The following is a 26,387-nucleotide window of genomic DNA, read 5'->3' as shown; positions in this document are numbered from 1 at the left end:
TAATAACTTTCAGCGATTATCATTTGATGTCTGGTTGCGGGCGGGTGGGTGGGGCTGCTCTGCGAGCAGGACAAGGGCCAGGGAGGAGAGGTGTGACTGCCCACTCCAGAGTGCGCAAAGACTGTTTAGTTGGCCCCATGGGGCCGTCCAAACCAGCCATGCGTACTCTGCCCAGCTATATGTAGGCTGCAATGCAGCCTGCATGGAGAACATGGCCTCCCCATAAGCCCCTGGCTGGGTGGTGTCCCGACCAATCACAATGCTGCTTGCAGTGTTGTGATTGGCTTTAATGGAGGGAGCCTGGCTGCCCGCTTCTCCTTCCTGTTCCTGCTGGAGGCAGGAGAGCAGGAGCAGAGAAGAGGCAGGACCCGGCCGTTGGAAAGGTAAGTTTATATATATTTTTTAAATTATTATATTAACCCCCCCACGTGACCTCACTGTGCGACTCCCCATGCCCCCGCCCCTCCCCCCACCCGCGAGCAATGCTGGCCAGCACTGCCCAATGCGACAAACAGCTGCACACTTTTTGACCTTGGGAGAGCAAGTACTGGTCTGCAGGACCAACCCTGATAATCCTGACGTCTCCAGCCTGCACAAGTGTAAGTTTGCGAGTGGTCACTGCTTGCCCTCAACAAGCGCTAGCCATCCATGTTTTGCAATTGCAAAAAGTTGTTGCAAAGATTTTGTGCATGTCGGTGCAAATCACTCCTTAGTTATTACCCATTTCCACTTGCATTTTGCAAGGTTTCTAAATGTGTGAACAATTCGTCGCAGCAATTACACCATACAAATCACTTCTGTGCCTCATAAATTGAAACCTTTCCTTTTAAAGTCAATTGCCCTGGCTTTGTAATGTATTTCTTTTGTATAATCATCTATAAGTGTTTTCTAACAGACAGTTGAGATCTGAGGTAGATTCAAGCACTCCTCTTAATCCTATTTGGGGAGGTTTTAATAACTACTACTTCCTCTTGTGGTATATTCACTAGTGCAATTTTCCACAGTTGGGTGTGGCAAATGGGCAGTGCTTAAATTGTAAAGCAATAACTTTGTTCAGAATCACTCAGCCAGCACTATTGAATATCAGTGTGCCAAATACCAGGGCTGCATACTCATGAATTCACCTCAAGCTTCTTTAATCCACCACCAGACACTCCCTGTCCCTTTATCTCACTTCTGTAGGATCCTGCTCTCTCCCTTAGTCACATTATTGCCATCTTACTCTTCCTTCTACTACCTTCGTGTGTGATTTTCTCTCTCCTACTCTCGGTCAAAGTCTGATGAGGGAAAATACGAGTCTGTGCCCAAAAAGGAGTGTTGGTGGGCCTCACCTGCAACTACTGGCTCACACTGAGCACTGGTTGGCGGGATGCAAAATGCACTGAACATACGCAAACTGATATATTTACAAGCATTCACAAAGAGTTTTTCGACAAATAAAAAAACTTGTGTTTGCAAATAAGACCAAATTATTTCCAGGGCAGAAACATGAGCAAAACGTCCCCATATTTCTAGAGTGATTAGGGAAAGGGTTTTCTCCACAGGGAAAAGAGAGAATAACGTTGTTTAAAAACGTTTTCTGTTAAAAACACTAACCCAATAAACTCCCCCCTACGTACTGTAAACACAGCAGATAGTCAGAGAGAGTAGGTTTTGGCAGAGCAGGCATGCACATTTATGACTCCATAGACTTCAATGAGTGCTCCCAGAAATGTTTCTAAATCCCCAGTAAGTAAGTTGGGAATATATTCAAGATGGGTGTATTTGAAGACACCTACTTTCCAATAAATGGGTTTGTATCAGCCGCCATTTGGTTTCAGTGAAGAGCAGCGTGGATCCTCCTCAGCAAAGCATTTGTTCATATCTGATTTGTGCCTCTAAAAGCTTCTTCCAGAGTTTGCTGGTTTTAACAGAGGGGATGCAATTACAATTACAATTAGGCCAGTAGGAGGTCTTCATGCATTTAAAAGTCCAGCTCCTTACCTCAACTCTAACGTTCAAAGTTGATTTATTAGGAGAGCTTATAGGACACACATCTCATGGCGATCACAAAACATTCGGTCCACCTCATAGCCAACCATCTCTGACTTAGTAAAGCCTGCAAAGAATTCCTGTAACCTCAGACAGTAACCATTTGCTGGCTAATGTTGTTCAGTTGATGGTTATGAGTTCATACTCCCAGAAGACACTTCCGTGTAGGCACAGTACCAATATTTCAATGAATTAATAAAACAATAAATGTTTATTGGTCTTAGAGAGACTTGGATCCCAATCAGTCTTCTGTACTGTCAATGTTTGTGTGGTTGGCTGCTGATTCCCAACCAGTACTAACCTTAATGCAGCAGATGTTTGCTAAAAAACACAAAGTCAATAATGAAGCCACATTGACCATGAATGAGATGCTGCTCTCCAACCTTGCTGACCTCCTAAAAGTTCCAGCAGGATACCAGAAAGGATAAGGACCAGTTATGCACTTCTTTCTTATCATCATGACCTTGTGTTGCACTGGGAGACTAAAGTATGCAGTGTTTGACACATTCACACCCATTTTCAATATTAGCAAGTCAGTTATGACTTCATCAGGCTGACCTTGTCACCATTTTTTAACAACCTCCCAACAGTACAGTGGTTGATGCAGGCACGTGTCAGAGGGAACTGCCAAGCTAAACACACCTTTTGGTAAAAGCGTGAGATGTTCCTCAACTTTCGCGTTCATAGTGGACTTATTTCCTTGTATGTACTATCTAGTATGCCCCTTACCCCAGTTGTGTTGCATCCCTCCCCCAATAGAGGGATTAATATCAGGCAAATAGAAGCAAAGGCATGAAACGCTTATTGACGTGACATCAATTACATAATTCAAGAAAGGGCCGATTTCAGTTTAAAGATCCCCTGTTGGTTAAGATTGTTTGCAAGTTTCATCTCCAAGGTGAAGAGTTGGAGTAGCAGGTCCTGTATGGGCATGCTACCTTTCCTGGCATTGTGCATAGCTCAACTTCCAATGTTTGTCAACCTGGCACTAGGCCTTGAAGGACTGCCGGTATCTGCCCTTTAATTCTACCCCTCGTTGATTAAGCAAATGACCCTCAGAGAACTTTTGTGAAGCGTTGACAAGAATTGTCCAAACAGAAAGTCATGTGAAAAAAAGCATGGCCCCTTATGCAAAACATTTTACTTCGGAGATATGTGGGATCAAATGACCACCGACTACCTAAGTAGTTTCGTTTTAAAGTCAAATACTGGTCTCCTCCTTGAGTTTTCTCTTTTACGTCAATCCTAGCCTACAATCCCACCAGAGTCCCTTGCTCTTTCATATACCGATTGCTTAAATAGAGTTTGACTGGACGGCTTGACAGTGCAGTTGCAAACTGTCTGCACAGTATCTTTTTTTCACTATTATATCATTTATTGGGTTTTCAGGCAAAACACATATAATCATCTAATTGTGCCAATCAACGCTAAACATAGAGTACCAACCATCTGTACATCGTAATCTTCCGTAATTTAAACTAAAATGTGCCTAGCTTAGTTTTCTAAGCTATTTCTGCGCTCAAACCCTTAAGAGGGATAATAACCTACAAATGCATTATCCAGTGAGAACTAACTGCATATTTCAGACAAGAAAAAGTACTTAATTGTGGGTGATCTTGTGAGGCATGTGTGCCTGCCATATTCTTAAATTAAACTGATGGCCTTTGAGTTCTGGAAGACCAAAATACTTAAGCTGCAGCTGCTCCATTTATATGCCCCACTGAGTAGGAAGGTGGTTTGGATGGTCATTATAATGCAGACAGGGCTGTTAGGGTCTCAGTTTCTGAATTAAATTGGCCTTTCGGGTAATCTGGCAATGCCAGATGTGCTAGCTTTTTTTCCCTAGTCACAGGATAAAAAAAAAAGAAACAATCCACACGCTTGCCCTTTCAAGCTGGCCCATCTGACAGCACCCGAAAAGCCAGTCCAACTCTGCTCAGGTGCATCTTGGAAACTAAACAAAAATGAAGCCATTTGTGCAGAATGGGCCCAGCTCCAGGCCCTATTGGGGAAATGATTTTTAGTGCAATTCAGATCCCACCACTGATCAAAATGATACAAGGAAACAGTCACGGACATACCGAATGTAAGCCTGCTAAGATGACATTTGGTTAGTAACTCACATGGTTTTCGGCTGTGTTGGTTTCCTATGCCCCGAGCGGCGATTTCACAAACCAAATGGTAAGTACTGTTAAACAGATACAATGTGGAGAGGTATGGCGCAGCGGCCAGAGTGGCTGACTGCGGAGCGCGGGGCTCACGGCTCGATCTCCAGCGGCAGCTCAGCTAGCACCATGTGACTCTGGGCAATCTACCTAATGGTCCCCAGTGCCTTGAAACCTTAAGGGGCGATATGTTTGCACTTTACAAATATGGATTATTATTATAATTATACAGGAGTGGGTAGACAGAATTAACGTACTGTGTGACATGCAGGCAGGATTCAGGAAAAGTACATGGACTGCTGTGGACACGTTTATGTTACACAGGATCCCCTTCAAGTACTACAGGATCAGAAATGTTCCTTTCTCCCGATGTTCAACAGCCTGAAGTCAGCTTTCGACTCTGTAGCTCGCTTCCAGCTTTGGCTTTCTTTAACCCTTTCGATGCTGATGACGAGCTCAGCTCGTCATCACCCACGGGTGTCGTGTGCTGATGACGAGCTGAGCTCGTCATGAACAATGGTGATCAAAGCTTTCCAGCACACGGGAAAAATCCCTGCAGCAGCCATGTGGTTAAGACGGCAAGGGGTGCCAGAATGGATGGTGCAGCTTTGCAGTGATGGAATGAACACACATCGTCAGAGGTCAGATACGGGCAGCTAGACAAGAGCACCAAAGAATCTAGGATTGCGTCCAGACTGAGGAGTCTGCCTACTGACTCTTTTGTCACTTGGGCTAATTTATCAGGGGAAATGGCAGACATCTCGGCAGCTTAAATCTTGATATGCACAAACGAAGCCAGGATAAAGTTCCCTTACTTTTGTATGCAGATGATGCAGTTCTACTATCTCCGACAAGGTAATCGCCTCTTGCGGGGATTTGAATCGTATTGTTTAGAAGAGAAGCTGATGATTAATATCAGTAAAATCCAAATACATCGTTATGAATGCGAAATGTCCCTTAAAAGGATCCTTTTCACTAAAGGCGGCTCAACTCGTGAATGGACGCAGCTTTGATTATTTGGGTATCAGTATAGACAATAGCCTACCCTGGACCCAGCACATGAATCAAGCAGTGAGTACCCTGATCGATAATGGTGGTGCTGTTTTGAAGGATTAACTCCATTCTCACTCACCAAGCTCAACATCACAGGTCTATAGACGAAGGTTGGCAACAGCCTCTATTTATGGTGCAGCAGTATGGCAGTAAATTAATCCTACTAATCTTCAAACAGAAGTCAACTGAATTCTGAGACTTTTCTCAGAATGAGTCCCGGAATTCTGTGAGAGGCATTACGGGTTGACTCGAAGCGAGCTGCATAGTTGGCATGTTGCACTGCGTCGAGTTATGTTATGGATTAGACTAAATGATACATCCCACATAGACATGTATCGAAGGTGATTGAGTGGAGAATTCCAAGAAGAGAAAATGCCCTGGCTCACGTCAGGAAAATCCTGCAGCCGATTGAATGAGGTGATTGATGAGAAAATCCAAACACTTGTAGGGTCATCACCGCTAGGGTAATTAGGGACAACTATTGGTACAGCATGCTAGAAGTGTTACTCCAGAATACCACAGGGAGATCCATAATTAGGGGTTCTATACACATTAAGATTGGCACACTTTTGGGATGCACCTACAAGACAAAGCAGGAAGCTCAGTGGAGAAATCAAGGGATTTGTGTTAGTGAATGGTGAGAGGTAGGAAATATTGCCCACTTTTTTCTTCAAAAACAGGAAGACAGCGAAGGAGGACGTTGTGCCTTCAATTTAGACGTTACGGGATCAAGAGATGACCTCATGGTACAGGACAGACACTGTACTTATGGATCTCATTGTTGCTTTATATGTATTGGGAGCCTGGCTGCAAGCAAGGGCTTTGTTCCATACGTATAGTGCACCATAATGAATAATTTATTCATTGGTTGGTGCTTTCGTTATGTGGCAGCCATATATTATGTTTATATTTTTTCTGATTCTGTATTGGGTATCCTGTGTAGCTGTTTTTAAGTTTGTAACTGTGTCATTAATGTATGGATTTTTAGTCAAAATAAAAAATAAGTTACTCACTGCATACCTAGCCATGTTTTTGACTGGGTTGGCCACCAGTCAAATTCTAGATCATCGAACAATACTTCCCTCAGCTGCTTGCATTAGCAGCCAACTTCTCGCAGGCAGAGGCCTACTCTCCATGTATGACAAGCGGCTTCTGCATCCCTTCTTTCTTTCTTTACAGGTTTTATATCACACTGCAAACCACCGAGATAGCCTCAGAGCACTCGACATTGGAAAAGTGGATGATAAAGCCCTAGAATGGAATGACAATAAATGACCCAATGAGTGGTGGAACTAGTTTAAGATGTCTAAATAGTCCAGGCTAGGTGTAGGTGGTGGCAGCCAAGGGGGTTAACAACATGTCTGTTTTTAGCAATTCTCTGAATCTGCTGAAGGCGGGTTCAAGTCTTAGATCCATTAGGAAGAAGTTCTAGGGCAATTACATGTATGTAAAGAGTCCCAAGGAATTAGCCCAAAAAATAAAATACTCGCCACTTTGACCCATACAGAGCAATAAATGCGCGAGTAAAGTGAGGAATACCAACCGTTCCTATGAAGTGACATGGGAATTGTACCCAGGGGGAACATTTGCAGAATTTGATGGAAAATGATTACTATTATAGCATGATTTTGAATGAATTTGGTCAAAAACGACTCCTTTACTTACATTGACCTATTTCTCTAATTCATCCTTTCCATCTTCTTTCTTTTTGTGCTTCTTTATTTTCTTATCTCCATCTTTTTTTATGAGTATTCCATTCTTTCTTTCCATCTTTCTTTCGTTATGTCTATTCTTCTCTCATTCCATCAGACCTCTTTTCTAGCTTTCTATCCTTCTTTCTATCAGTTTATTTTTATGTTGCTCCTGGCATTCCTTGACAACTTATTTGAATCTTTTCTTTTTGTATTCCTTACATTAATTCTTTCTGTCTCTTCTTTCTGTCAGTCACCCATCCTTTGTCTCACATTTCCTCTTTTTTCTTTCATTATATTTTTCTGCTTTCCTTTTCTTACATTTCATTATTTCTTTTTTAGTTCTTTGCTCTCTCCTTTTCTCCTTTCCACCCTTCATTTTTTTTCTTTCTTCCTTTAATTTTTTAAGCATTTTTTCCTTATTTCCTATATCTGTACCCTCTTTCCTTCATGCTTCCGTTTTCCTTCCTTCATTATTTGCATTCTGTTTGCTTTCCTTTGTGCTGTCTCACTCTATTGGCTTCTACCGTTTTTTTCCTTGTCATTTTCATAGTTTGTCTTTCCCTCTGTCACCGTTCTGGACTGCTTGTATGTATTCATTTGGTCCCCATCCCACAGTTGTGTTATCATAGTTTATTATTATTAGTTTTAACTTATGTCTTGCTATAACCTGTGTTTCAAAGTTAAATGTTAAGAAGAGCCTTAAAACGATGTAATCTCTTCCAGTAGCACTCTGCTTAAGCTGGTATAGTGGGTGTTTACTAACCCTCGAAGAGCCCTGTCAACAACTTCTTGCATCAATGTAAATAAATACACAATGAGCTGTGGTTGGAAAATCCGAGGTTTCTGCATGGGATTTAGGGGTAGAGCCAGCTTAAACAAGCACTCCTGTGATTGGCTTTGTGGATGAAGTGTGGATTTGAAGTTGACTAGTTCCTTCATTGGTAGCCAATGGAGGGACAGGAGGGCTTGTGAGATGTGATCATAGTGATTCAGGCCCATCAGGAGATAGGCAGTGTGGTAATGGATTCGTTGAAGCTTAAATGAGGCCAGCGTAGGGCTATTGCAACAGTTATATTGGCATATTCGGTGAGGTGGAGCAGAGGAAGGACACTGCAAACTATCTGCAAATGGTAGAAAGCAGCATTTGTAACAGGGTTTGTATGAGGAATGAACGGGTGAATGTCATCTAACAACACAACCAGGTTATGGTCTTCTTCCACTGGCTGGGGTTGGATACCGAGGGATTCAGGCCAGGGAAACTGAAGATGGGTCAGAGAGATGAATCCATTAGCAGAATTTCAGTTGTCTCACCATTCTGACACAGCCATTTCTTCTGCATCCATTGGTGAAGTGGAGATACAATGTAAGACTTTGAAAGAGTTATAGGAGCTGCAGTTAAGCATTATGTTTAGCTGGGTATCATCTGCCTAGGATATCCGCGGTCACAGGAGTCTGATGAGAAGGATCATGTAGATCTGAACAGTATGGGTGACATGAGTGTGCCTTGTGGGACGCCACAGGTGACTGCAGCGGATATGATGAGAAAAGGACCCAGTTTCACCTGATGAGTGTGTTTAGGGGGGAAGTTTGAACTTTCCCACTGATGCCAACTGAGAGTTTCAAGACATCAGGGAGTGCCTTGTGATGAGTATCATTTAACACCACAGAGAGGGCATCTTTCCGCTTATTATGCTTTAAAATGCTGCAGAACCAGAGTGACGATTATTTGAGCCGGGGTAAACATGCATTTTCATGTGCCCCTCCTCTCAGTAAAAGTGCCATATAAGCTGCTCCCAGTTACAATATGGCTCTCCATGCTGTATGCTGCTGGCAGCACAGTTAAGGAAACCTCGCCTTATGGACATCCAGACAGCAGTTGAACGAAAAGTGTTAATGCTCGCACTCTACATTTTAATTTCTGATTGGATAAGTCAATCTTAGCATTTTCGTGAGGGGAGCTAACAGCTTGATAAGACAGAAAAGCAACATCATTTTTAACAAAGGCTTTTTTGCTGTTACAGCCAGTAAATGTTATCCTGACAACCAGCAGAGGTGAACACAAGTCTTGCCACAGCAGTACCAACACAGTCCTGACATGCACCACAGTGCTGATCCCATCTACCTAAATGTAAGAGCTAAACAAGGCCTGGTCAGGGCGTGCTCCAAATGCAGCAGCCATTTTAAAGCCGGATGATTTATCAGCCCATCACTTGGCACACTGCCAGGTACAGCTCTCATTTCCAAGGACACATTACTAGAATTTATGTAATGGTTTACTTTCAACATCTATGACTCGTTTCAATAAAAAAGGGACCCCCATCCATCAATCGCGTGACCTTCTGATAGGCAGTCGTTATCCGTTATTAGCCCAGCCCTCCATTTTCCCCCATTTATCCTTTAAAGAGGCTCCCCTCCCTTTCCAGGGCTTCCTGGTCGATGGAAACCATCACTGGTACGGAAGTGTGAGGGGTAATGAAAAGTGTGACTCCCACCTGCGCGGAATGACAGAGGCGATGACATGCTTTAATATATGGTTCCTTTGTTCTCTCTTCCACCATTGTGGCAGGTGTCTGAGGCTCTAGGAAACGACTCGTCCCCAGCTCTGGGGCCTGTAGAGCTGGGGACAAGTCAAATGCATATGCAGCAGAGCCTGACATGTAATCCTCTCAGACAAAGACCTACCACGCCCTATATTCAAGTTCCAGATCATTTAAGGAAATAAGAGGGCCTTGGAGCTTGTTTCAATATGCCTTAGGACAAGGAATGGCAAACGCAGCTCAGTGAGCTAACAAACACAGCACAAAAAATATGTTTAATATGGAAGCTGTAAGTCGAAATGCCATGGGGCTGAATCCTCCATTTCTCCTTCCAAAGGTCAATGACATGAGTACCAGTGAGTTGAGGAATAACACCACCGACGGATATTTCAGTTTGTGATGTGTGCTGTATAAAAGTAGACTTTTATTACGTTTTTGCAATTACCACCTAGCCAATCCAGATAGTCTAAGGTAGAGGACATATATGAATTGTATGTCTTTTTTGATTGTCAATCTGAAAATCGTTTTAACTTGCTGAACCTGATTTTTAGAACACAAGATAGAGCACAGTTCCCAATTCTCACCTATTGGAGCCGCTTATATTCCCCGCATTGCCTCTGCAGCTCCTCAATATTCTTTGAATGTGTCTCTCTCCCTCTCACTCTGGCCATTCACCTCGAGTGTTTCCTCTCCACACTGCATAACTATCTTCCCCAGCTCTGTTTTCATATAAAACCGTCAATAGCGCATTCGGCCTCCTTCCCTCTGCACTTCTGCATTCCTCTTCACATCGTCATTTTCCAAATCAGACTATAATAGTGACCCCCACAATCGACAAAGTGATCCTTCCTGGTATCGAGCTTTTCGCGTGCATTCTCAGAACGACTCCTACATGCTGCCTTTGCCTGGGCTTTTTGAGTGAGGGCGCAGGATGGTTTCATTCATTCAGTATGGTTTGTGTTGATCCAGACAGCTGTATTGATCATCTGAGGAGACCTGACCAAAGCAAGAACATTTACTATCTGCTGGGGGTGGCTGGTTTCCACAAAATGGAAAGGTCTGCTTGGTTCTTAACACCTGTATTGAGGGGAACAGAAAACTAGGTTATGAGAAAATTAGCTAAAACCATCTCTTTAATAAGGGAACTCTTCATATACCTAGATATTATTCTTCTGCAGCGAGGAAAGCTAAAAGACTCATTTGAGCTATGGTCATTATTCAGAATACTTCATACATTGGAAGTCATACACTAGTCACCTGGCTACCTAAAGAACTTCTCTGGCATAAAACCTCTCCAAAAATGACCAAATTCTAAATTAAGGACTCAGCTGCTCAAATGGAGAGCAGGGTTAACCGAGGATAGCATGTTAGGGGTTTAATGGACACAATGTGCCGCAAATCATTTTTGACGAGCACAATTTCATGTCGTTGGTGGTAAGTTAAGGCAGTGCTTGATGCAAACACCTTTTATCAACCTAATACTAAAGCAGGTTTTTGGAGATGGTGATGTGTGATGAGAATGTTTGTGCATGTTCATTGTGTGGCATTTAGCTGTGGTGGTCTTTTTTGTACTGCTGAGTTTTTTACTACATTATTAGGATGTGATGTTGCTCTGTGGTACTTTGGTTGTTGTGATGCATCCTGTGTTGACTGGTTTGTTTTGTTTTGTCCTGTTTTATTGTGTCTTTGTGTATGTTACGGTCTGCTATTTATTTTAGACTTGTCAACAAATGCTACTACATTTTCAGTAAGCATGGGCGAATTTTGCGAATTCGCGATCCGCGGATTTGCGAATTCGCGATCCGCAAAATTCGCGATTTTTTTTTATTTTTGTGTGTTTGCGCGGTGCTTGGCGTGTTCGCGGGGCGCTTTGCGTGTTTGCGGGTTTTTTGTGCCCTCTGCCCCACTCGTTTTTGTGCCATTCTGCCCCTTGCCCCACTCGATGTGCCCTTCTGCCCTCTGCCCCACTCGTTGCTGTGCCCTTCTGCCCTCTGCCCCACTCTGTGACCTTCTGCCCTCTGCCCCACTCCTGTTTTATTTTAGAATGGCGCCAGCAAGCTGCGAGCGCCATTCTAAAATAGTTACTAAATTAGCTTCATCAGGAAGCACTAATAGATAAAATAAAGCAGGAGCTCGAGCACCTGCATTTTATCTATTAGTGCTTCCTGTTGAAGCTAACTTAGTAACTATTTTAGCATGGTGCTGGCAGCTTGCCAGCGCCGTTCTAAAATAAGCTTGAAGCTTGAACTTTTGCCCCCCAGATCCGTTCCGCTCGCGGATTTTTGGCAAATTCGCGGGAATTCGCGGATCGCGAATTTGCCGAAAATCCGCAAAATCTGCGAGCGGAACGGATTTTGCGCCCATGCTTAATTTTAAGCAGAAGTAAAACACATGCCCTCAAAGTCCTTTTGACAAGCAATGATTTACCAAGGTCTAAGCTGGTAAAATACTGCTGCTCCCGCTCTTCATTTCTGAAGACACCAGTCAGCCCACAATTGTGACTTAGTGCCATATGTATGAAGCAAATTCGCATTCGCAAAGGCCGAAATTAGCAGAATTTCGGACTTTGCGAATGCAAATTTGCTAAATGGGATGTATGAATGAAAATTCGGTGCAAAATAAGGAATCGCAAATTTTGCGATTCCTTATTTTGCAATTGCATTTAAGGAATTGCAAATTTTGCGATTCCTTAAATGCAATGTATGAAGCTAAAAAAAATTGCTAATTGTCCCTGAGGAATCGCAAATTACGACCAACTTCAAGTTGGTTGTAATGTGCGAATTCCTTTAAAAATGCCCATTTTTGCATTTTTCTAAGTGCCATATGACGCACATACATGCCCTTAGGGCATGTATGTGCACCACATGTGCACCCATACTTATTTCAGGGGTGCAACAGGGTGTCCTTTGACACCCCTGCATCCTTGAAATTATTCTCAATTTACAATTAGCAAATTGCGAATCGCAAATGGAGAATAAATTCCCATTCCTTCCTATGGGCCAGCAGGCCCATAGAAATGAATGGGAAAGTATTCCTTAATTGCGAATTCGCAATTTGCGAATTCGCAATTAAGGAATATCAAGAAATCGCAAAAAAATTGTGATTTTCTTGATACATACCAATTAGCAAATCTGAAATAGCGATTTCTTAAAAATCGCTATTACAGAATCGCTAATTGGTACCTTGATACATATGGCCCATACATCGTATCTTAACTTAGTACTTCTATTGCAGTTTATGTGATACAGCACTAGCTGAAAGTCAAACTGTTGTGTGTAAAGCACAGTAAATATTCGATGGTACATCTTCTCAACTGCCCATATTTTTTTTATCACATAGAAGACGTTAAAGGCACCCTCTGATTCTGAAATATTGTGTTATTTTTTGTCAGAGAGCAACAGGGGAAATGAGCTATCAAGATGTCGCCATAATGGAATGATGGGAAGATTTTAGTGGATTAGGTGATTGATCTTCTATTTGGATTTCTATCATTTTTTATTATTTGCGTGGATGTTTCAGAGATTTTGTAGCTTATGTAAAACTAATTCTATAAATCTGAATTCCGCGAAAGATAAAACCTATTCTTATTCAGATTGTGACTGCTTGCCCTGACAGTACTTTCTGTTGAAATATGCAGCTTCTCGTCCTCTGTTTCCATCATACACCACTTTCCTCTATTTCGCTTCAGTATTTACCACTTTAGAGTCAATTCAGTTCTGTTTATTTTGGTGAAATTGATTTTAACCATGAAAGCAATAAATCCAACAAACATTTAAAAGACAGTGAACTACATATGGAAAAAAAGGAAAATGTATAATAAACAACCACAATCCATTTTACGTGCCAAATAAGCCCTGGTTGTGATAACAATGTAGACACCAACCCATAAACGCAGGTCTACAGGTTCTTAGTCCAACATTTCTCAATAAAGGTATAATAAACAATTTACACCATTTTTTAAATAGCTACAAAAATTAAAACACATTCAAGCTTGCATACAGATATGAATATAAGGACAAAGATCAAGAAATTCAGTTTAAGCTCAAGCCTTCGGGGACGTTCACGTGTCTGGCATAAAGTCCTTTCTAAATATGGTCAATAACCAATGTTCATAGATATTTTATACCAAAGATATGTCTCCATACCTTCTGTCCTTTTCAACAGTACAAAGGACATGACAGGTGACTAAGGTAGTACTTCATTAATTATAATCTTGTGTAAGGTGACTAGCCAGTTGGAAGACATACTGTCTTTATCCACCTTCGTGACACACTGAAGTGACAAGAATAAGTCTAATCTTTCCAAATCTAAAGATTGAATAAAAAAAGCCTTCTGGAATGTATTGAACTCAGGGCCGGACTGAGAACCAAAACTGGCCCTGGCAAAGTGCTCGGCCAGGCTCCTGGGGGTGTGACCGAGCCCTTTGTCGGGCCGATGCTGCAAAAACAGCCCTGTAACAAAAACCGGCCCCCACCCTTGCGGCGCACCGGGGGATTGCCCGGTGCCCGGGTGCCCGCAACGGCCAGTCCGGGCCTGATTGAACTGGACAAATATGATAATCTTTGAAACACAATTCCTAATTAGAACTAGGGTGACCAACCGTCCGTAAATTTCACGGACAGTCCGTAATTTCGGCCGTCTGTCCGTGAAGGATTCTTTAACGGACGCCATTTGTCCGTAATTTTAACTGGTCGCACAACAGGCACAACTGGCCCCCACCTCCCTTCTTGACTTCGATGATGCTGAGGTCGGGTGTTATAGACTCGGAGGCAGTACAAAAGCTCAGATACCCATCAGCATTGGCGAGGCACAGCGGGATGGCAACCCTCACACCTTCAGCCCTTGACGAGCTGTTAAGAGGTGCTTGAAGGTGACAGAGGGAGGGGCGGCAGCTACAGGAGCAGGGGCATCTGTTCAGATGCAAACAGCACTGAATGCGTCTTGTATCTGCAATTGGTGTGAGACATTCCCTTTCTGCCCAGGGTTCCAAACATCCAGGCCCTGATTACACCGAGGCAGCACGTGGTTCACTTCACAGAGCTTAATTACTGTCACTAAATTGTAAACAAACCTCGATTCTTCAAACATGCAGTCTATATTGTAAAAAAATAGAGAAATGGCACAATCACACTCACACTGATTAACAAAGTGTGGAGGACAATCAGTTAAATCAGTTCTCTTGGAGTATCTCCTTTCAGTACTGTACATCAGTGTGGGGGGAGGGGGCAAAAACTAACATTTTGGAAACAGAGCCTGTCTTCTCGTTGTCTTGTCCAGGAGGGGGTGAGGAGCCCTCCCCCACCCTGGAAGAGACCAAGATGATACTAGAATACTGCATACCCACCCCTGTGTCCACCCTGGTGGATCCTGTTCCCCCTCCAGTGATGACTCTTGTCCCCCCATGTGGTGGCTCCTGTCCCCACCCCCCGCCCCGCCTGCAGCAAGGGTGAAGTTCTTGATGGGCCTCTTCCCGAAAAGGCTCAGCTCAAAATAAATATGAAAAGGTGAGCAAGTGAGTAAGTGAAGGGATGGCTGGATGAATAAGTGAAAGGGTGAATGGATGAATGAAAGATTGAATAGATGGATAATGGGAGGGGATGGATGGATTGATAAGTGAGTGGAAGGATGGAAGAAAAAACGGAAATAGCTGGATGTATGGGTGGAAGGGTAGCTGGATGGGTAAAAGGGTGGATGGATGAGTGAAAAGGTGGATAATGAGTGAGTGGGTGGATGGATGAGTGAAATGATGGATGGATTGATGAATTGATAAGTGCAAGGGCGAATGGATGGACGGATGAGTGAAAGGGTGGATGTAAGGATGGATGAGTGAGTGAAAGGGAAGGTAGATGGACAAAATGATGAATAGACCAGTGAAGGAGTGAAAGGATACATGGATGAGAGAAAGGATGGATGAGTGATAGGGTCAATGGATGGATTCATGAGCGGATGAGTAGATGGATGGATGGATGGATGGAAGGAGGGTGGGTGGATGGATGGAAGGAAGGATTGCTAAGTGAAAGAGTCAATGGAGAGAGAAAGGGAGGATGATGGATGACTGAAAGGGTGGATGGGTGGAAGGATCAGTGACTGGGTGGATGGATGAGTAAGTGAAAGGATGGCTAGATGGGTGAAAGGGTAAATCGCTGGATGGATGAGTGAATGGATGGATGGGTAGAAGAGTGGATGGATGAGTGTACAGATGGATAGGGTGAAAGGGCGGATGGGTGGATTATGGATGGATGAGTGAAAGGCTAGATGAGTGAAATGAAAGATGGAAGGATACATGATGGATAGGTTTGCAAATGGCTGAATATGTCTAGATATGGCTGGGCTTACTTATATACAATTGCGCGACCTCTGATGTGTCTGTAAAACTTATCCAATTGTCCTGAAGTTTTGTCCTGAATTTTGACCTCCTGTCCTGAATTTGTGTCCTGAATTTTGACCCTTTGTCCTGAATTTTTACACTCACCGTCCTGAATTTGCACCAATGCCAGTTGGCCACCCTAATTAGAACATTGGAAAGTTGAGAGCTCCATTGAAAACAATGGAGTGCTCCAGGCTTCAAATGGCCGGTAGAAGCCCGGAGCGCCAACATTCCAATGTTTGTTCACAGCTGTTGCTGGGAACAAAGGCCTCACAGAGCCCGAGGGGATTTCAACCCCCTGGGCTCTATGAGGCCTTTGTTTTACAAATTAGAATATTCTTCCCTCTAGGGGCTGAATGTTCTAATAGCCTTAGAGCTCTCTGTAGTGAACTTTAACGGCCATTAAACACCCACTCCATTGTCATTAGTATTTTAATCTTGCTCATCCATATCTATCAAATAAAGTTTTTTATACCATTGGCAGTGTGTGACACAAACACCACATTGTTTGCATAAAGCAACATAAGAATTGTTTTACGGTGCAAACCATTGGTGTCACACTCTTGATTCCCTAGAGAGGCCTCAACATCATTTGTATAGAGTACCAAAAGCAAGGGTAAGAAAATACACCCCTGCTTATCTCAGCTAATGAGGTCTAATAAAAACAAAAACAATCCTGTTCTGCTTGTATTCCTGTTCAGGGAGGGCCTGGCCTTGCAGTTCGGGCAGGACTGTTACCATAGGAGGGTCAAGAGCAATTTTCATATGGCTGGGTCCAAACCAAGTTAGCATGGTATGCAAAAGCACAATGAATTGGGACGCAGCCCGAGTAATTACCTGTGACTGAGATTAATTCAAACGATTCAGAAAAGGGGGTGGTGATGAACAGAGTGTCTGAATTAATAGACCACTCTTACCCAGTCCAAAGATCAGGGCTTGATCCATCAACGTTATTTAGCTCACTGCACCATCCCAGCTCAGAACCTGGCTATATGCAAATCAGTCTGTCCCTGGCCCAGTGCATCATGGGAACAGGGCAGACTAAACTACCAAGCCAATTCTTCACCAGAAAGGAGACAAGCTTCCGGGGACCGGTTTCTGGCATTTCAGCCGTTATCGGCCCGGCTTGCTTGAATCCTGATGGTGCAGTGAGCAAGGGACTCATGTCTGAGTATACCCTGCCACACCTATAGTGGCCAAAAACGATTCAGAAAAGGGGGTGGTGATGTTCCCATCATGCACTGGGACAGGAACAGACTAATTTGCATATAGCCAGGTTCTGAGCTGGGATGGTGCAGTGAGCTAAAAAACGGTGTTGGATCTAGCCCTGATCTCTTGACTGGGTGAGAGTATTCTGCTTAATTCAGAAACTCTGTCCATCACCACCCCTTGTTGTTAAATATTTTGTCCACCATAAGCGTGGAAGGGTATACTCAGATTTGAGTCCCTTGCTCATTGCACCATCAGGATTCAAGCAAGCCGGGCCGACGACGGCTGAAATGCCAGAAACCGGTCCCCGGAAGCTTGTTTCCTTCCCAGTGTAAGAATTGGCTTGGTAGTTTGGTTTGCCCTGTTCCCATCATGCACTGGGACAGGAACAGACTAATTTGCATATAGCCAGGTTCTGAGCTGGGATGGTGCAGTGAGCTAAAAAACGGTGTTGGATCTAGCCCTGATCTCTTGACTGGGTGAGAGTATTCTGCCTAATTCAGAAACTCTGTCCATCACCACCCCTTGTTGTTAAATATTTTGTCCACCATAATCGTGGAAGGGTATACTCAGATGTGAATCCCTTGCTCATTGCACCATCAGGATTCAAGCAAGCCGGGCCGACGACGGCTGAAATGCTAGAAACCGGTCCCCGGAAGCTTGTTTCCTTCCCAGTGTAAGAATTGGCTTGGTAGTTTGGTTTGCCCTGTTCCCATCATGCACTGGGACAGGAACAGACTAATTTGCATATAGCCAGGTTCTGAGCTGGGATTGTGCAGTGAGCTAAAAAACGGTGTTGGATCTCTTGACTGGGTGAGAGTATTCTGCTTAATTCAGAAACTCTGTCCATCACCACCCCTTGTTGAGATTAATTCAAGCACTGCATCCATTACTTTTTATATACTGATGCAATTAAGCACAGAACTTAAATCATGAAGGCAAAGTGGGTGGATCCCCCCACGTTGAAGACTTAGAACCTCGTTCACATGACCTGCCGTTTATACTATACACCATTTTTAGGATGTTGCCTCTGAAAATTGGTGGCACTGGGCACTTTAGTAGTTAAAAAGCCAAATAATGAATATCTACTTCCTTAATCCTTCTAAAGACATAATCTTCCTAACAGCCTGAATTAGAGGACAGCAGGAAGAGTATCCCATTGCAATTGAAAGGAGTAGCCTTTCCTACATACTGAAGTTTAGCTTGACTGATTAATAATTGGGCAGTATTTCAGTTTGTCAGAGATTAAGATACAATTCAAGCTATCCTGGCTGATGAGAGGTAAAACTCAAAATTGAGTCACAGGATGCTTGTTTCTGGTCCAGGGAGGACCTGGCTTGGCAGTTTGGGGCTGAACTGTTCCCATGAGGAGCAGGGTATAGACTGATTTGCATACGACTGGGTCTAACCTGGGGTGGCATGGTGATCAAAAGAACAATGGATTTAACCAAGATCACTTGACTGGGGGTGAATGTATGATTTATTCACCATTCTATCCATCTTTTTTTCGGTGGCAGGTAACGCCATAGTGAAGACCTTGAGACAGGGCACTCCCCTTCCTTGTCTTTGCACACACAAATACACTCAATAAGTAAGAGAATCCACCGCCCACAGTTGGAAACTATGCACCATTTCCCCAATCTGACACTCAGACTCCACTTCAAATTCAAGACACACAACTTCATATGACACAGTCCAACTAAGACGCAGATGGCTAATTTCAACCTACCACACACTGACTTGTAAGGTTACTGAGCTAAGAGCTAAAGAGACACATTCATTATATTACTAGCATATTCAATGCATCACCTAGCAGTCATAACACTAATTCTCTTATCCGTCCTGTCCATATCTCACAGTGAGTGTGACACACACATGAATGACTACTCAACGTTGTTACAAAATGGACAGTCCTTTGTTACACTCCATGGCGACTGCCACACCGCTTTCATTGACAGGTGTCCCCTCATACCAAAGATGAAAGGCAGCTATTAGCTGGTGCAGCACAGGTTATCAAGTTCACACCATTCCTGCTCTTTCTGCCCAGCAGCCACACGGACACCACTTGCTGATGAACCAGACTATCTCCCTGGTCACAGGGCCGCTCGCTCTCCATCACTAGTCTCGGCTCCGCCTTGGTCAGGACCAGTCAAGAGATTCCTGCTGCATCGCCATGCAAGTTATTTTTAACAATGGGTTGTCAAAATGTAGTCATTAGAGAGCTGTGTCTTCACACAGGAGTCTGGAGACATTTAGGGTGGAAGTTAAGTTCTTTATTTCATGGTAGGCCCTAAGGTTACAACCAGAGCCTGATGGATCCTGTTAGGGCTCCATTCTCCCACCAGCTGTAATCCAGTCTGAAGCTTAATCTAGCACAACAGACACCCACATTCCATGCACCGGTACATTCTCACAGCATCCACACTAAACATTCTATTGAATGCCCAATGAAATGTTCAAAGTTCGTACCATTTCGCATAATATGTAATTTTGTATAATTAGTTGTTGATGTAGACCAGTTTTCTCCTCGCCCCATAAATTTTCAGCATGCAGTCTCCAGTCGAAGTTTCACATGACCTTTCTACATAAAATATTTCCTGCGCGCGATTTTGAAGTGAGATTACGACCAATGGCATTCTGCGTAATATAATAATTTCAAATAACCTTTGGGAATATTACGTGTATTATGCGAAACATAATTTTGCACACCTCTAGTAGTGAACCACACCAACTTGATTGGCTGGCAGAGCGAACCTGAGATTAGTATTTGACCCTGCTGACAGTCCATTATGTGCTGTCTTTGTTGATATCCCTTCAGGTTCGCTACATTGTCCCACAATCTATTATATACATGTCACTATCTTTTTTCCACTTCCTAATCCTATTACAGATACTGTATTATCCATTACTCTAGGTCCTGAATTTGTTCAGGACGCTGACATCTCTAATAGCAGGCGCTTTGATTTAGAATCTCATTATCTTCAATTAAAGTTGGAGGAAGACCCCCCATGGTCCTTGAAACTAGTTTCTTAAACACAGATCCTACAAACTATACAAACAGACAAGCAAAAAAGATCTTATAAAAATGTTCTTTGAAAGACTGTTGGAGATTTTAACTTTTCTAGGTTTTGTCTTCTGTAGTGTCCCTATATATATTCATTTTTTTCAACTTTTACTTCTTAAAAATATATATGGGTCTAACCTAGGTTATAAGAAAATATATATATTGTATATATTCATGAATTTAAAGAAAAATATTTCTCACATTTATTTGATTTTCAGCATCCTGGGTATTTTGGACTCAAATTTATAAATTTGTGATCATGACACTTGTCGATAATTGTCGTAAATTTTTATATCATTACGATTTACAAACTCTGTACATACTGTTTGAGTAATATGATTTAAATAATCATTTGCACTTTCATTGCTGTTTGACACATACACTGGTTAAAGAACTGCTTCCTTTGTACTTGCAATATGGCCAATAAGTTAGTCTTTTTTTCTATTTTCACTATTGCACTTTTTTTATGTCTAAATCTGTTTCACCTGTGCACTAACTATAAAATGAGGTTAATCTAAGGGGCGCGTTATGTGAACAAGCTCCCTTGTGGAGTGAAACGCGTCATGGACGACACCATGTCTTTTTATTTCATCTTTGTGAAATAAAAACTTACTTCTATGGATGATATCGTTGCTGCCTCTTCTTTGATCGAATAAAGAATTAGCACTTCAAGAGGTCCTGACCTGGTTTATTTTCACCACGGACTGGTGAAACAGGAACATTGTTCTATATATAGAATTTGCTGTATTTGCATCCATTTCGCAAGCTGCATCCTGACAAAGAATTAAAAGCTGTAATCTTTACCTTCCTCGTGGGCCCCTCTTTCTTCCAGGCAAACTTGGTTTTGGATATTTCAGCGGCGTGCCTGAGCCGCGGAGGTCAGCCCTGGGGCTGTCCCAGCCCCCCACGGAGACGTTGTCTTTACCTTGCTCGTGGGCCCCTCTTTCTTCCAGGCAAACTTGGTTTTGGCTATTTCAGTGGTGTGCCTGGGGCTGTTCCAGCCCCCCACGGAGACGCTTACAACGCCACCAATGTGGGAGCAAGGAGCGTTTGTTGGGGATAATGGACAGCTGCGGAGTTGTGATGTGACTCTGCATACCCCACTGTGGTCTCACCTCTTCATCAACAGTGTGCTCCAAGGCAGACCACTCACTGAAGGAGGACAGGACATCACACTACAGGTACCATGAAGCCCGTTGACCGGCAACGCCCACTAGGGCGGGTACTTGTGCCGTGGTTTTGCCTAAAGAATGCCTGCCTTGCAGCTCGAGTCAGTGCCTCTGAAGAAGTAGCAATACGAAACGCGTCAGGCTGACTTTTCATTGAATTTGCTGTATTTGCATCCATTTCGCAAGCTGCATCCTGACAAAGAATTAAAAGCTGTAATCTTTACCTTGCTCGTGGGCCCCTCTTTCTTCCAGGCAAACTTGGTTTTGGATATATATATATGTATATATATACAATATTTTTGTGGGACTCCACAACACAGAATCTCTTCCCTCAAATAAACATTGTTATAAATACCAGAGGCAGGAGCCTTTAATAATAGCAAGATAGCTCACAGTCATCTGACTTTATCCCCAATTTTTCTTTACAATGGCCTGGAAAGTAATTCTGAAAAGTCTCACTACACTCCCTAATAATTGTATTGGGACATTTGAAGGAGAGCGGATTCAATGCTAGCAAAGCAAGTTAAAGAAGAAAACATGTTTCTTTTTTTGCTGGAAAAAAAAAGAAGGATCGTACATCAGAAACCTTTTTATAGCAGCGGCACTGAAACAACTTTACAATGCTTTGTTTAAAACCATTTTTCTCGGTTTCAATTATCTTTTTATTGTCTATTTCACCCTCATGAAGACTGGAGTCGGGATGGCTTTACGGCTTCCCTGGTTCATATTTCTTTTTTAGAGACGCTTCAAGGCGAACAAAGTCTTTGGCACCTTTCTTCTGGAAATACATATTTCTGTTTACTGGCCACCCATCTGTTTGTGAAATAGAATCGCTATCTGGCACCTCCTTGTGCAAAAGCGCCGGTAGACTGTCACCCCCAGAGACTGATCACAGAGGCGCAGGGTGATGACATCATTATTTTCTTTCCCTTGCAACGGCTATAATGCCCTATTCTGGTTTCAATCAGGTCAAATGTTCTAATGTTTCTCGAAGGCCCATCAGAACATAGTGAAACAGATTGACTCCTCCTGTCAATCAATGCGGCCATACTTGGCATGTGAAACAGGTAAGGGTTATGCTGGTTTTTGTGGTTGGTGCACAGCCTCTGGTATTTGTAATTGAAATTAGATTTTATTTTTGGTATTGGGGCTTCCTAGCCCGAAATGCATAGGAGCTAATGGAATATATTGACTATGATAATGATGATCTAATGAACATATAATGAAATGAAGGACATTTCAGAATAAAGCACATATATGAAAATAAAAACAACGAAGTGAAAATTCATTTTGTGGAGTCCTTCTTAATAAAAGGAACCCAAGGTGTGCCCTAAGGGATGCAACCAAATATGGAAGCACAACATTGACCTAAACAGGTAAGGGTTGACATTCACTTTAGTAGCTTACTGTTTTAAAATATCTATTCTTATTTTAAAATATCTATTCTTGTACATCTTCTGTTTGCTAGTTCTCTTCAGTAGGAGCTTCCCAGAGCAGGAATACTTGGCCTATTTTAGTCTGACTGACAGAACAGACTGAAGGAGTTTCTCAGGTTAGGTCAGATGCCAGAGTAAAGCTGTATATACATACTTCTGCTTTTGTGAATCCACATCTAATGTGGGGGTCAGTCAGGAAATCATTATAAGGAAAATCCATGCTGTGGATCAGATGAAGGTATTTTGAGCATAATATTTTTGAGGGCCTTTTGCGGTTATGGATTTTTACTTCAACTTGGAAGAAGAGTGAAAGTGCCAATGCACAGAGACCATTTGAAACAAATAACACATTTGATCACATTTTAGATTACATGATGTACAATATTTTCTTTTTTCTGTGCATATTTATCCATGCTGATCTTTTAATAAAGTGGTGTACAAAACGTAAAAAAACTGCAGAAAATGAAGTGAAAAGCAAATGAAAGTCAGTATCACTCCATTATATCATGATATCTGAGGGTAAGCTAAGCTTTTAGGGTACTCTTTGGTAAGAAATCCACAATTTCCTTGAGTACATTTTTAAAGACTATCAGAGGCAAACTTCCTGGGGAGATGAATTTCACAGAGCTTTCATATAGGACATTTAACATATGAAATCAGTGCACTAATGCCGGAACTACCATACACATATACAACCAAATTCCTTAGGAAGGTCGTATATTGAGATTTAGGTAGAAATGGGCAAGGAGGTGAAAGCTTAAAAAATATATACGTTGGAAGTGAACCTGAAAATGTAAATGTACTGTAAACCATTGAACTTGGCTAAAGTAGTATGAAACACGTTGAGAGTAAGAAAGACTAAAGTAAATGTGGCCAGAAGACTGAAGGGCAGATTGGGAAAGTAACTGAAGGAAGACCAACAGAGTTCAACAGTAACGCAGGAAGGAACCAAGCTCTGGTGTAGACATTTCAGAGAGGTAAAGACAATGAGCTGTTAGGTCAATTTAATTCTGAAGAATTGAAAAAGACATGTTAAGAGTTGTCGTTAAAAATGTAGGAAGGAACTAGATAAACGAGTAATAAATGAAGAACATGCTGGGAAGAAAGTGCTCTCCGTCTTAGAAATGGTAACATCAATAAAGGGCATCCCCATCCATTTCTCAAAGGCTGTGACCCATTTAGACAGATACTGCAGAGGATCAGTCAAAGTTAAAAATTTAAAATATTCAAGAACCACCTACATGGAAATGCATTCTTAAACCAAGAACACCTTAAGGCTAAAATGGTAAAGTGAGAATATGAGTGGACTAAGAACAGCGTCACATGCATCAGTATTGTGGAAGAGTTGTGGCGCAGCGGCCAGGGTGCCTGACTCCGGAACACAGAGTTCACGGTTCGATCTCCAGCTCCGGCGGCAGATTAGCCCAGCACAATGTGACTCTGGGCAATAGCTTGCTTAATCTTCTCGACGGCCCCCAGCACTGGGTCACCTCTGTCGGAGGTAGCTATGTGCTTTACAAATGCTGTCATTTACAATTTACATATAATAAAAAAGGAACTAAAGGAAAAGTCTTCTCTCATGCTCAACAGGTCCACAAACTCAAGGATGAAACAGAGTCCACGATCCCTCAATACCCAAGACAGACGCAATCCACAGTAGGAGTAAGGTGGCCAATAGTGTCAAAAGTGCTGGTAACAAATACTAAAACGCAAAAAAGATGATTTAACGTGCCCTTTGAAGTAAGTTACAGACCAAAAGAAATGTAGTATCTATTTGGTGAGAGGTTTTATTTTTGATTTTTTTAAACAAAATGTGGTTCGCACATATGTAAAAGGGCTTTTATCATAGCAGAGGGTTTACGACTATAAAAATCCTTTGTACATTCTGCCCCATGATTGTGAAAGTTGAAATATTTTAGACACGCTTCCATAGATCCCAACTGTCTACAGGAGCTGTTTTGTGTTTTTCTATGAGGTTTCTAATTATGAACTATTCATTTTGTCTGTCCCCTATTTAGCACACAGCCATGAATTAATTAATATATTTTATTGTCAATAATGCAAACATGATAAGTGTGTCATCTGGGATTTCAGACAAACCATACTGCTGCTTCTCTTACCACTGTTAAGCCTTTTGGCGAAGTTGGTCTTGCATCTATAAATGAGAATATTTCAAAGTAAGTAGCTCAGCTTCCGCCCTTGATGAAATCGTATTTTACACACTGGAAGCAGTAATGTGTGTATTTACTTTAACCAGCGGATTCCTAAGTTACAATAGTACATTATCTCTCCCTTTTCTCCTGAAATAGGTGACTCCTCCCATTTGCTCGGCAGAATCCGGCTGTTTACATAGCAAAGACCAACCTCACGTTCAAAGAAAGCATCACTTCATCATGGGGATCTTGTTCATATTAGCCATATTTGAACAAAGTCCTTCAGTGGGTGGAAACCAGAAATAACCAACAGATGTCAAACCATACAAACTTTGGAGCAACTTGAGTAGGACATTGTGGACATGGTGACAACATGCACGCAGCACCTAACAGCTGTGCCCCAAAGCAGTGCTTAATTTATAAAATAATGAGCGCCAGTGCGCAAGCCCTGCTCAGAAGCCCATGGGTGATGCTATTAAATGTCCGCGCAACTATACCAAACCTGCTAGTCCGGAATCTTCTTCGGGCTTCTTTAATCCAATGCCAGACACTCCCTGCCCCATTATCTCACTCTTTCAGGTTCCTGCTTTCTCCTTGCATGACGTTTTTTCCATCTTTCCCTTCCTCCTTCTCTCCAGTTTTGTGTATTTTCCCATCTGACTCTCGGAAAATGTCTGATGAGGAAAAATAAGTGCTGGTTCCCGAAAATAAATGCAGGTGGCCTCCACCAGCAACCACAGGGTCAAATTAAGCACCGACAAAATTGGTTTTAGGCCTACAGGGAACATTTCACAACCATGCAGTTCTCCTGGGTCATCTCCGACTGGACTGGTGATAGACTTTCTATTTTTTTCTGTCCGAAAACCACCTGTGAGTGGTTGAGTCTCTTCAATTTAAGGTAGCATTTCCTCTCTATGGGGCCCACTTTGTTTTCAACAGTTTGTAACATCAATCTATATTATCCTGTCTTACTATTAGGCCCCTGTGACGTATGACTGGAGAAAAACGCAGGTTTCACTTAGATTTAATGAAAATATAATGTCAGCCACCACCAGATAATGCTTGTTTTCTGTGTAGTGTTCAGCGGAGGCCAACTGGATAAAATGTAAACCCAGGTAACATGAGATGATCGTGATTAAAGACAGGGAGTGTCTATGATCGTTTGAGTCCAAAGGTGTTTATGGTGCCCTATATCCTAATGTTCTGAAAACATATTGAGTTACTGATCAATTCCCAACTTAATCCACCATTTAACACAAAATCCTGATTCTACTATTTGATATTTCTATTTAAGTTATTCTTGCCAAAGACACTCCTTAGTTGTAGCAGCAGTCTCATGCTGGATGGACCACAGCATATTACTATCGGGTAAAGCCAGTCAGTCCTCTTCGGCAACAGCCGGCAAGACGAGGCGCTGCAGCTCGCCTTATGATAAGCAGTGGCTAGTTGAATCTTGTTTCACCGGTTCAGGTTCAGCTTAGTGCACTGCAGCTGCTTAGTTGGATTATA

At 42.5% G+C, this 26,387-nt stretch overlaps 1 protein-coding gene across 1 annotated transcript in view; it reads right to left on the bottom strand.

Annotated features, from left to right (window-relative positions):
* The window catches only part of ATRNL1 (attractin like 1), a 1,808,663-nt gene that overhangs the window by 576,517 nt on the left and 1,205,759 nt on the right, over positions 1-26,387 (bottom strand). The gene's annotated exons all lie outside the window — the stretch shown is intronic.

The sequence above is a fragment of the Lissotriton vulgaris genome, chromosome 5 (assembly GCF_964263255.1).
Source record: "Lissotriton vulgaris chromosome 5, aLisVul1.2, whole genome shotgun sequence".
Taxonomy (NCBI): Eukaryota; Metazoa; Chordata; class Amphibia; order Caudata; family Salamandridae; genus Lissotriton; species Lissotriton vulgaris.
This window is presented reverse-complemented; position numbering and strand designations above follow the sequence as displayed.